The sequence below is a fragment of the Asparagus officinalis genome, chromosome 5, assembly GCF_001876935.1.
Source record: "Asparagus officinalis chromosome 5, Aspof.V1, whole genome shotgun sequence".
Classification (NCBI taxonomy): Eukaryota; Viridiplantae; Streptophyta; class Magnoliopsida; order Asparagales; family Asparagaceae; genus Asparagus; species Asparagus officinalis.
Window position 1 is genome coordinate 57161505 of NC_033798.1, and position 9671 is coordinate 57171175.

Consider the following 9671-nt stretch of genomic DNA (forward strand, 5'->3'; position numbering starts at 1 on the left):
CAGGACGAGTTCGGCCCAGCCAGGTCTGGGTCCGAAGCCTCATCCCACATGAAGGAAGTGTTCTTGTACATTAGCTTGGCAAAATGTTAGCCTTAATCGGAGAGATTTGTGATAAACCTCCTGTTTTATGCCAATCAGTCCTGAAAATCTTAGAGTCAGGACGAGTTCGGCCCAGCCAGGTCTGGGTCCGAAGCCTCATCCCACATGAAGGAAGTGTTCTTGTACATTAGCTTGGCAAAATGTTAGCCTTAATCGGAGAGATTTGTGATAAACCTCCTGTTTTATGCCAATCAGTCCTGAAAATCTTAGAGTTGCTTAAGATTTATTAGAGGAGGCATCTCCAGGATAGCATCTATCTTGTCCGGATCGATATTCTTTTCACCGTAATGACGAATCTAAGGAATTTTTGCTAGATACTTTGAAAAATGACTTTTCTAGGTTCATCTTAAGACCGTTCTTCATCATGATGTCAAAATCTATTCAAAAATAATGCAAATGCTCTTATTTTCTATGGCTTTTGACTGCCAAGTCATCCACATAGAATTCAATAGTCTTTTGTTGATGCTCACTCATTGCACACTGATACATCACTCCGGCTTCTTTAGACCAAATGGTAATACTAGGTAAGCAAAGATTCCCCTCAAGTTTCTGAAGGTGGTGTGTTCCCAGTCGTCATCATGCATCTTGATTTGGTCGTAACCGAAATACCCACCCATAATTACATGCATTCAAAGCCACATGTATTGTCAATTATGATGTCGGTGATTGATAAAGGGAACTCATTTTAAGGGCATGTCGTATTGAAGTTATAGTAGGCGATACAAATTTGGATGTTATTGTTCTTCTTGGGGACGGGAATGACGTTAGACACCCACTTTGGTAGATACACTTCTATGATGAACTTGGAGCCAAGAATTTTTGTACCTCTCCATCAGTGTTTTGTATCATGTCTGGCTTAAATCCTCATTGAGGTCGGACAACTAGTTTTGCATTGAGCTTGATGTTGACGCAGTGTACGGTGACATCCTAGTCGTGACCAGGAACATATTTGTAAGTCTAGGCACACGCACTAATGTACTCTCACAACAGATCGATTAGGTCTCGGCGTTAGTCCGGGTGAAGACTTGCATTGATAAAGATTGGCTTGCAGTTAGTTACATCACCTAAATCTAAATTCTACATCTTGTCATGTGTTGGAGGTTTACTTTATTCAAATTACACTTCCCATTGACCATAAAGTAGATGAGCCTAGGAAAGGACATAGTCATCATAGTCTTATAGCGTGGATTCTCCTTGATCGTGGCTAATAGACACCATATTGACAAATAATTTTTAGGGAAAATCCTCTTTTAATCCAAAGTTTTACCCCCACTTATTTAAAAACCCATCCACTATTCTAAACATTAATAAACCCATTGTACCCATATGACTTATTTTTAAACCCAATGTCTATTATACCTCTCCATCTTTATACTGTATTTTACCCAAATTTGAAAAACCCAATACTACCCTTTCTCTCTTCTTCTCCCTTTCTCTCTTCTTCTGATCACCGCTAACAGCAGAGCATCAATGCGATAATGACAGGAGAAAACGGCGGGCTGCTCTCCCACTTCACCAACTCCCAATTTGGTACTCATCTTCAATTACTCTCTCCTTCTCTTTCTCCTCCATTAATTTCCCCTCTCTTCTTGAGCAATCTCTCTCCTCCATTAATATTTCTCCTCATAGATGACACTAATCCTACATCAATAGCTTGTTAACATTTTGAAATTTTTAGGTTTTCCAATACTGTATGTTTTCCAATATTATATGTTAACTTTTGAAATTTTGGGTTTTTTTGGCAATAGCTTGTTAAAGATGTCTTGTTCTTATAAATTGATGGATTCTTATCAAGCTTATGCTTCATGAAATGGTATGTGCATAACAATTTTGCTCATATATATCTATGTTTTGGTGACTAGGTTGATGCACAGAAGGTGTTTGATGGAATGACAAAATGGATGTAGTTATTTGGACCACAACGATTAGCGGTTATGCCATATTGCTATTGGTTGAGGAGGCAATAGAGGTGTTTGATGAAAAGTCTAAGAGAAGTTTGGTTTTGTGGGCCGCCATGATCTTAGCCCATCGGTATGCCTTCCTACGCCCTCCGGATGCACCTCACCATTTTCTATTGTCGTCAACACCTAACGTAAAGCACAGCTACCCCTCAATCAGAAACCATTCGTCAATGCACACTAACTTTCGAATCAAATACATGAGAGAATCCCCCACTATTGGCATTCGATCAGATCTTCGCATTGCTGTCACATTGCAACCCAAACGGAAAATCAACTACAGCCTGCAATATGATGTACCAAGTAGTATCCAATGTATCGTGTTGTATGAAATTTTCTATATTATGTATATATAGATGATTTGTGTGCATATTGTATCAAATGCACTATCCAATGTATCATGTTGTATCAAATTTATCAGTGTAACTAGTAGAAATGTATCTAGTAGAAATGTATACAACATTTTGATAGTGGTGATTTTGGATTATTTCCATTCAATCTTCATGGATTATTTTCATTCAATGTTATGTGCTTGAGTTTAGTGGTTGATAGATATGAATATCTGTAATGAACTGATGCACTATTGAACTGAAGAAATTTGATGGTAGGTTGTGGTAACTACAGCCTATTGGGCAATACTATGTGTCACGTGACCAATTATCCACCTCGACGAGGGGTACTCGCCCAATTTTTTAGCTTTTGATAAAGTATAGCACTTTATGGAAAAGTATAGCAGCTTATTGATGAAGTGCAATAGTATAGCACCTTATCGATATAATATAGCACCTTATGGTCGCTGGAAATTCAGCAACTTATTGTGATAAGCCAAATCAGTTTTTTTAGGGCAATGCAAACACTCGACGACCTACGTGACGTGTTTATTGACCAATCATCCACCGTGACGGGGGGTCCTCGCGTAATTTTAAAGCTTCTGGGCAAAGTATAGCACCTTATGGAAAAGTATAGCACCTTTTGGCCAAAATATAACACTATATTGTAAAGTATAGCACTTTATTGGCAAAGTATAGCACCTTATTGGCAAAGTATAGCACCTTATGCTTTCTGGAAATTCTGCACCTTAAGTGTCTAAAATCAAATCAGTTTTTTCGCCACGACGAAACCTCTCGACGACCTAAGTGACGTGTTTATTGACCAATCATCCACCGTGACGGGGGGTCCTCGAGCAATTTTGAAGCTTCTGGGCAAAGTATAGCACCTTATGGGAAAGTATAGCACCTTTTGGCAAAAGTATAGCACTATATGGCAAAGTATAGCACTTTATTGGCAAAGTATAACACCTTATTGGCAAAGTATATCACCTTATATTTTCTGAAAATTCTGCACCATAAGTGTCTAAAATCAAATCAGATTTTTTCGCCGCGACGAAACCACTCGACGACCTAGGTGACGTGTTTATTGACCAATCATCCACTGCGACGGGGGGTCCTCGCGCAATTTTGAAGCTTCTGGGCAAAGTATAACACCTTATGGGAAAGTATAGCACCTTTTGGCCAAAGTATAGCACTATATTATAAAGTATAGCACTTTATTGGCAAAGTATAACACCTTATTGGCAAAGTATAGCACCTTATGCTTTCTGGAAATTATGCACCTTAAGTGTCTAAAATCAAATCAGTTTTTTTCGCCGCGACGAAACCTCTCGACGACCTACGTGACGTGTTTATTGACCAATCATCCACCGCGACGGGGGGTCCTCAAGCAATTTTGAAGCTTCCGGGCAAAGTATAGCACTTTATGGGAAAGTATAGCACCTTTTGGCCAAAGTATAGCACTATATGGCAAAGTATAGCACTTTATTGGCAAAGTATAGCACCTTATTGGCAAAGTATAGCACCTTATGCTTTCTGGAAATTCTGCACCTTAAGTGTCTAAAATCAAATTAGTTTTTTTCACCGCGACGAAACCACTCGACAACCTAGATGACGTGTTTATTGACCAATCATCCACCGCGACGGGAGGTCATCGCGCAATTTTGAAGCTTCTAGGCAAAGTATAGCACCTTATGGGAAAGTATAGCACTTTTGGCCAAAGTATAGCACTATATTGTAAAGTATAGCACTTTATTGGCAAAGTATAGCATCTTATTGGCAAAGTATAGCACATTATGCTTTCCGAAAATTCTGTACCTTAAGTGTCTAAAATCAAATCAGTTTTTTTCACCGCGAAGAAACCTCTCGACGACCTACGTGACGTGTTTATTGACCAATCATCCACCATCGCGGCAAAAAAAACTGATTTGATTTTACACACGTAAGGTGCAGAATTTTCAGAAAGCATAAGGTGCTATACTTTGCCAATAAGGTGCTATACTTTGCCAATAAAGTGCTATACTTTTCCATATCATGCTATACTTTGGCCAAAAGGTGCTATACTTTCCCATAAGGTGCTATACTTTGCCCAGAAGCTTCAAAATTGCGCGAGGACTCCCCGTCGCGGTGGATGATTGGTCAATAAACACGTCACGTAGGTCGTAGGTCGTCGAGAGGTTTCTTCGCGGTGAAAAAAACTGATTTGATTTTAGACACTTAAGGTGCAGAATTTCCAGAAAGCATAAGGTGCTATACTTTGCCAATAAGGTTCTATACTTTGCCAATAAGGTGCTATACTTTGCCAATAAAGTGCTATACTTTATAATATAGTGCTATACGTTGACCAAAAGGTGCTATACTTTCCCATAAGCTGCTATACTTTGCCCAGAAGATTCAAAATTGCGCGAGGACCCCCCGTCGCGGTGGATGATTGGTCAATAAACACGTTACCTAGGTCGTCGAGTGGTTTCGTCGCGACGAAAAAAACTGATTTGATTTTAGACACTTAAGGTGCAGAATTCGAGTGGTTTCGTCGCGACGAAAAAAACTGATTTGATTTTAGACACTTAAGGTGCAGAATTTCCAGAAAATATAAGGTTCTATACTTTACCAATAAGGTGTTATACTTTGCCAATAAAGTGCTATACTTTGCCATATAGTGCTATACTTTTGCCAAAAGGTGCTATACTTTCCCATAAGGTGCTATACTTTGCCTAGAAGCTTCAAAATTGCTCGAGGACCCCCCGTCGCGGTGGATGATTGGTCAATCAACACGTCACGTAGGTCGTCGAGAGGTTTCGTCGTGGCGAAAAAAACTGATTTTATTTTAGACACTTAAGGTGCAGAATTTCCAGAAAGCATAAGGTGCTATACTTTGCCAATAAAGTGCTATACTTTGCAATATAGTGCTATACTTTGGCCAAAAGGTGCTATACTTTCCCATAATGTGCTATACTTTGCCCAGAAGCTTTAAAGTTATGCGAGGACCCCCCGTCACGGTGGATGATTGGTCAATAAACACGTCACGTAGGTCGTCGAGTGTTTGCATTGCCCTAAAAAAACTTATTTGGCTTATCACAATAAGTTGCTGAATTTCCAGCGACCATAAGGTGCTATATTTTATCGATAAGGTGTTATACTATTGCCATAAGGTGCTATACTTTGCCATAAGGTGCTATACTTCATCAATAAGCTGCTATACTTTTCCATAAAGTGCTATACTTTATCAAAAGCTAAAAAATTGGGCGAGTACCCCTCGTCGAGGTGGATAATTGGTCACGCGACACATAATATTGCCCAATAGGCTGTAGTTACCACAACCTACCATCAAAATTTCTTCAGTTCAATCAGTGCATCAGTTCATTACAGATATTCATATCTATCAACCACTAAACTCAAGCACATAACATTGAATGAAAATAATCCATGAAGATTGAATGGAAATAATCCAAAATCACCACTATCGAAACGTTGTATACATTTCTACTAGATACATTTCTACTAGATACACTGATAAATTTGATACAACATGATACATTGGATAGTGCATTTGATACAATATGCACACAAATCATCTATATATACATAATATAGAAAATTTCATACAACACGATACATTGGATACTACTTGGTACATCATATTGCAGGCTGTAGTTGATTTGCCGTTTGGGTTGCAATGTGACAGCAATGCGAAGATCTGATCGAATGCCAATAGTGGGGGATTCTCTCATGTATTTGATTGGAAAGTTAGTGTGCATTGACGAATGGTTTCTGATTGAGGGGTAGCTGTGCATTACGTTAGGTGTTGACGACAATAGAAAATGGTGAGGTGCATCCGGAGGGCGTAGGAAGGCATACCGATGGGCTAAGATCATGGCGGCCCACAAAACCAAACTTCTCTTAGACTTTTCATCAAACACCTCTATTGCCTCCTCAACCAATAGCAATATGGCATAACCGCTAATCGTTGTGGTCCAAATAACTACATCCATTTTGTCATTCCATCAAACACCTTCTGTGCATCAACCTAGTCACCAAAACATAGATATATATGAGCAAAATTGTTATGCACATACCATTTCATGAAGCATAAGCTTGATAAGAATCCATCAATTTATAAGAACAAGACATCTTTAACAAGCTATTGCCAAAAAAACCCAAAATTTCAAAAGTTAACATATAGTATTGGAAAACATACAGTATTGGAAAACCTAAAAATTTCAAAATGTTAACAAGCTATTGATGTAGGATTAGTGTCATCTATGAGGAGAAATATTAATGGAGGAGAGAGATTGCTCAAGAAGAGAGGGGAAATTAATGGAGGAGAGAGAGAAGGAGAGAGTAATTGAAGATGAGTACTAAATTGGGAGTTGGTGAAGTGGGAGAGCAGCCCGCCGTTTTCTCCTGCCATTATCGTATTGATGCTCTGCTGTTAGCGGTAATCAGAAGAAGAGAGAAAGGGAGAAGAAGAGAGAAAGGGTAGTATTGGGTTTTTCAAATTTGGGTAAAATACAGTATAAAGATGAAGAGGTATAATAGACATTGGGTTTAAAAATAAGTCATATGGGTACAATGGGTTTATTAATGTTTAGAAAAGTGGATGGGTTTTTAAATAAGTGGGGGTAAAACTTTGGGTTAAATGATGATTTTCCCTAATTTTTAAAAGGTCATACCAACATAGTCTTATAGAGTGATCACTGAATGATCAACACATTTTATACACTTTTATACCCTAATTATCTATTTTATTAGAATAAATATATCACTAACAATGTGTTTTCTCTTAAATTGTAGGAAATAAAAAATTATTGAATAAGAGCTTAAAAGAATCAAATTCTCTCATTTTTTACCAGCTATTGTAGCCCAATATCAAGCCAATAGGAGGCGTATAAAAGCCCAAAGAATCTAGAAAAATCGAGTTAACAAATAAACTAAGGAATCAATTATATTAGAAACCAATCAGTTTACCAACCGATTGTTTAATCGGTTGACCAATCAATTGACTAACCAATTGACTAGCTGATTATTTCATAACAGAAATAGTAAATAGCTAAAATTTATTTCTTAGAGCCCAAGGCTAATCCAAGGGCTCTTGTTAATTCCTGTAAAGATGTATATAAGGGTAGGGGGTGTCACGCCCCAGCTCCAAACGTAATAGTTATGGAACGTGACTCGACAGACAATGCAACTATTCGGTCATATTCACGCCTCTAGATCATCCTGTATATCAAAATAAAACCAAACTACACAATAAAGCATGTAACCAAGATAATAAAAGAAATGTATAGATGAAGAAATCTCCAAAAGACGGAGTCCAAATACGAGTCACAACTATTCATTATAGGAAAGAATAAAGAAAATTTTACATTCATAGTCCAAAAAAGCCACATGTGACTCAAGAGAAAGCCTTAACCAAAAAACTACCTAAATCAACTAAACTAGAGAATTGGTAGGATGAACGACGATCACTATCGCTGAGCCTACTCCTTGAAATACTCTCGGTCCTGCGAAGAAAGAATAATTTTCGAGTCTGGGGCACACAAACCCTAGGGGAGTCAGAAAACTCCCAACAAGCATGTAAAATTAGGGAATTGTGCGCGTGTAAATGTAGGTGGCATAAAAAATAAATTCTAAATTAACAATGATGAAAGAAAATGCTAATCGCGAGATCAAGATAATGTCAATCACCAACCACACAAACATATTATTATTATTTTAGACGTTATTTGAATTAGAGAAGAATATTTTTATGTATATAAATCAGTTCCCCGTAAACCGTCTTGGGAACACGGCTTCAAGTTAAGTATTGGTCCTTTGGCCCATGCATATATAACTCAGGATATCAAGAATGCGCATTTGCCCGTTTATATACATGTTATATTCTTCATCCAATTCCCCTTTAAAAACTTCATGTTTATCGGTTTAATTTAAGTAATTGTGCATGAAATATTGTGCACTAACCATAAAGTTACCGTGGAACAACTTCTGTAAAACTATGAAAATAAATGTGTCCCAAAACATGTCCAATCAAGATGGGTGCATTGTCTAGTCGATGCTACAATAGCAATAGCCAAGAAAATACCTCATATCGGGATATCGATATCAAGGGCATAACCATACTATGAAAGCACGCTTATAAATCATATTTTTAACAGGAGTCATCTTCATGCACGGTCTCTCCTATTGAATGATAACTAGGTGATCAAACATATCATCAAACAGCAAACATACCCTTGTTCAGCTAAGATAGGGTATATAAAAGTTTAGACTTTAAATAAATAAATAATAAAACTAAAACAAATATCACATGAATTCGAACCCATGACTCTTATGAACTTAAGCAATATAGACAACCCCCTAGCCACTAATATCTACGTAGGGTGAAACTTACAAAATGACCATATTAAGATAAAAAGAATATGAAAGATTTGTAGCTATATGGGCGGTTAGTTTGTTAGGCGCATGTTAGCAGGCGATTATCTCTGCTAATTTGCGCTCCCAATGTGATCAAGATGGGAAAAAAAGAGGAAAAATGAGAAAAAAATTCTAAATGTTGGATTTAGTGCTTCAAATTCGAGCTCAATTCCTTCAGGTCATCTCTCTGATACTGGATCGTTTGAAGATGAAGATGATTTCTTGATTCCTATGGAGTCAACGGGGCCAAAAGGAGAAAAGAGCAAGAAGCTAATTGGTAATATATTGAATGATGCTAACTCTGGATCCAATTGGAGACAGATCTCCCCTCAGACGATCAGAATCAAAGCTCAATAACTCAATAAGTCTTCTAGTTCTGGTACGGTCTCTTAGGCTGATGAGGTGGAATTTATTGCTGATTCTTCTAGTCAAAAGCAAAATTTGATTTCAGAAAGCTCTTTAGATGTTAATTCACAGCATTTTGATTCTGTTCTTGATCCTCAGCTTTTAGATCCTATTCTTGTTCCTCAGCATTTAGATTCTGTTCTTGAATCTACCCCCACAGCTTTTAGATTCTGTTCTTGAATCTACCCCCACAGCTTTTAGATTCTGTTCTTAAATCTACTCATGTTCCTTTGATGTCAAATGTGAAGGATGATTTTGTTGATAATCTTTTGGATATGAAATCCATTGCTCCATCGGATCCCCTAGAATTCTCTAAAGTTGATGGTAAAAATAATTCCTCTACAGAAATTAACACTGAATCTCAGGAAAACAAAAAAACTTAGGCTAGTCTGTTTGCTGATAACAGGAAAGTTGGTTGTGGTATGAGCTTGAATTTTGTGATGCCTGAGAATAAAGATTTTGTGAA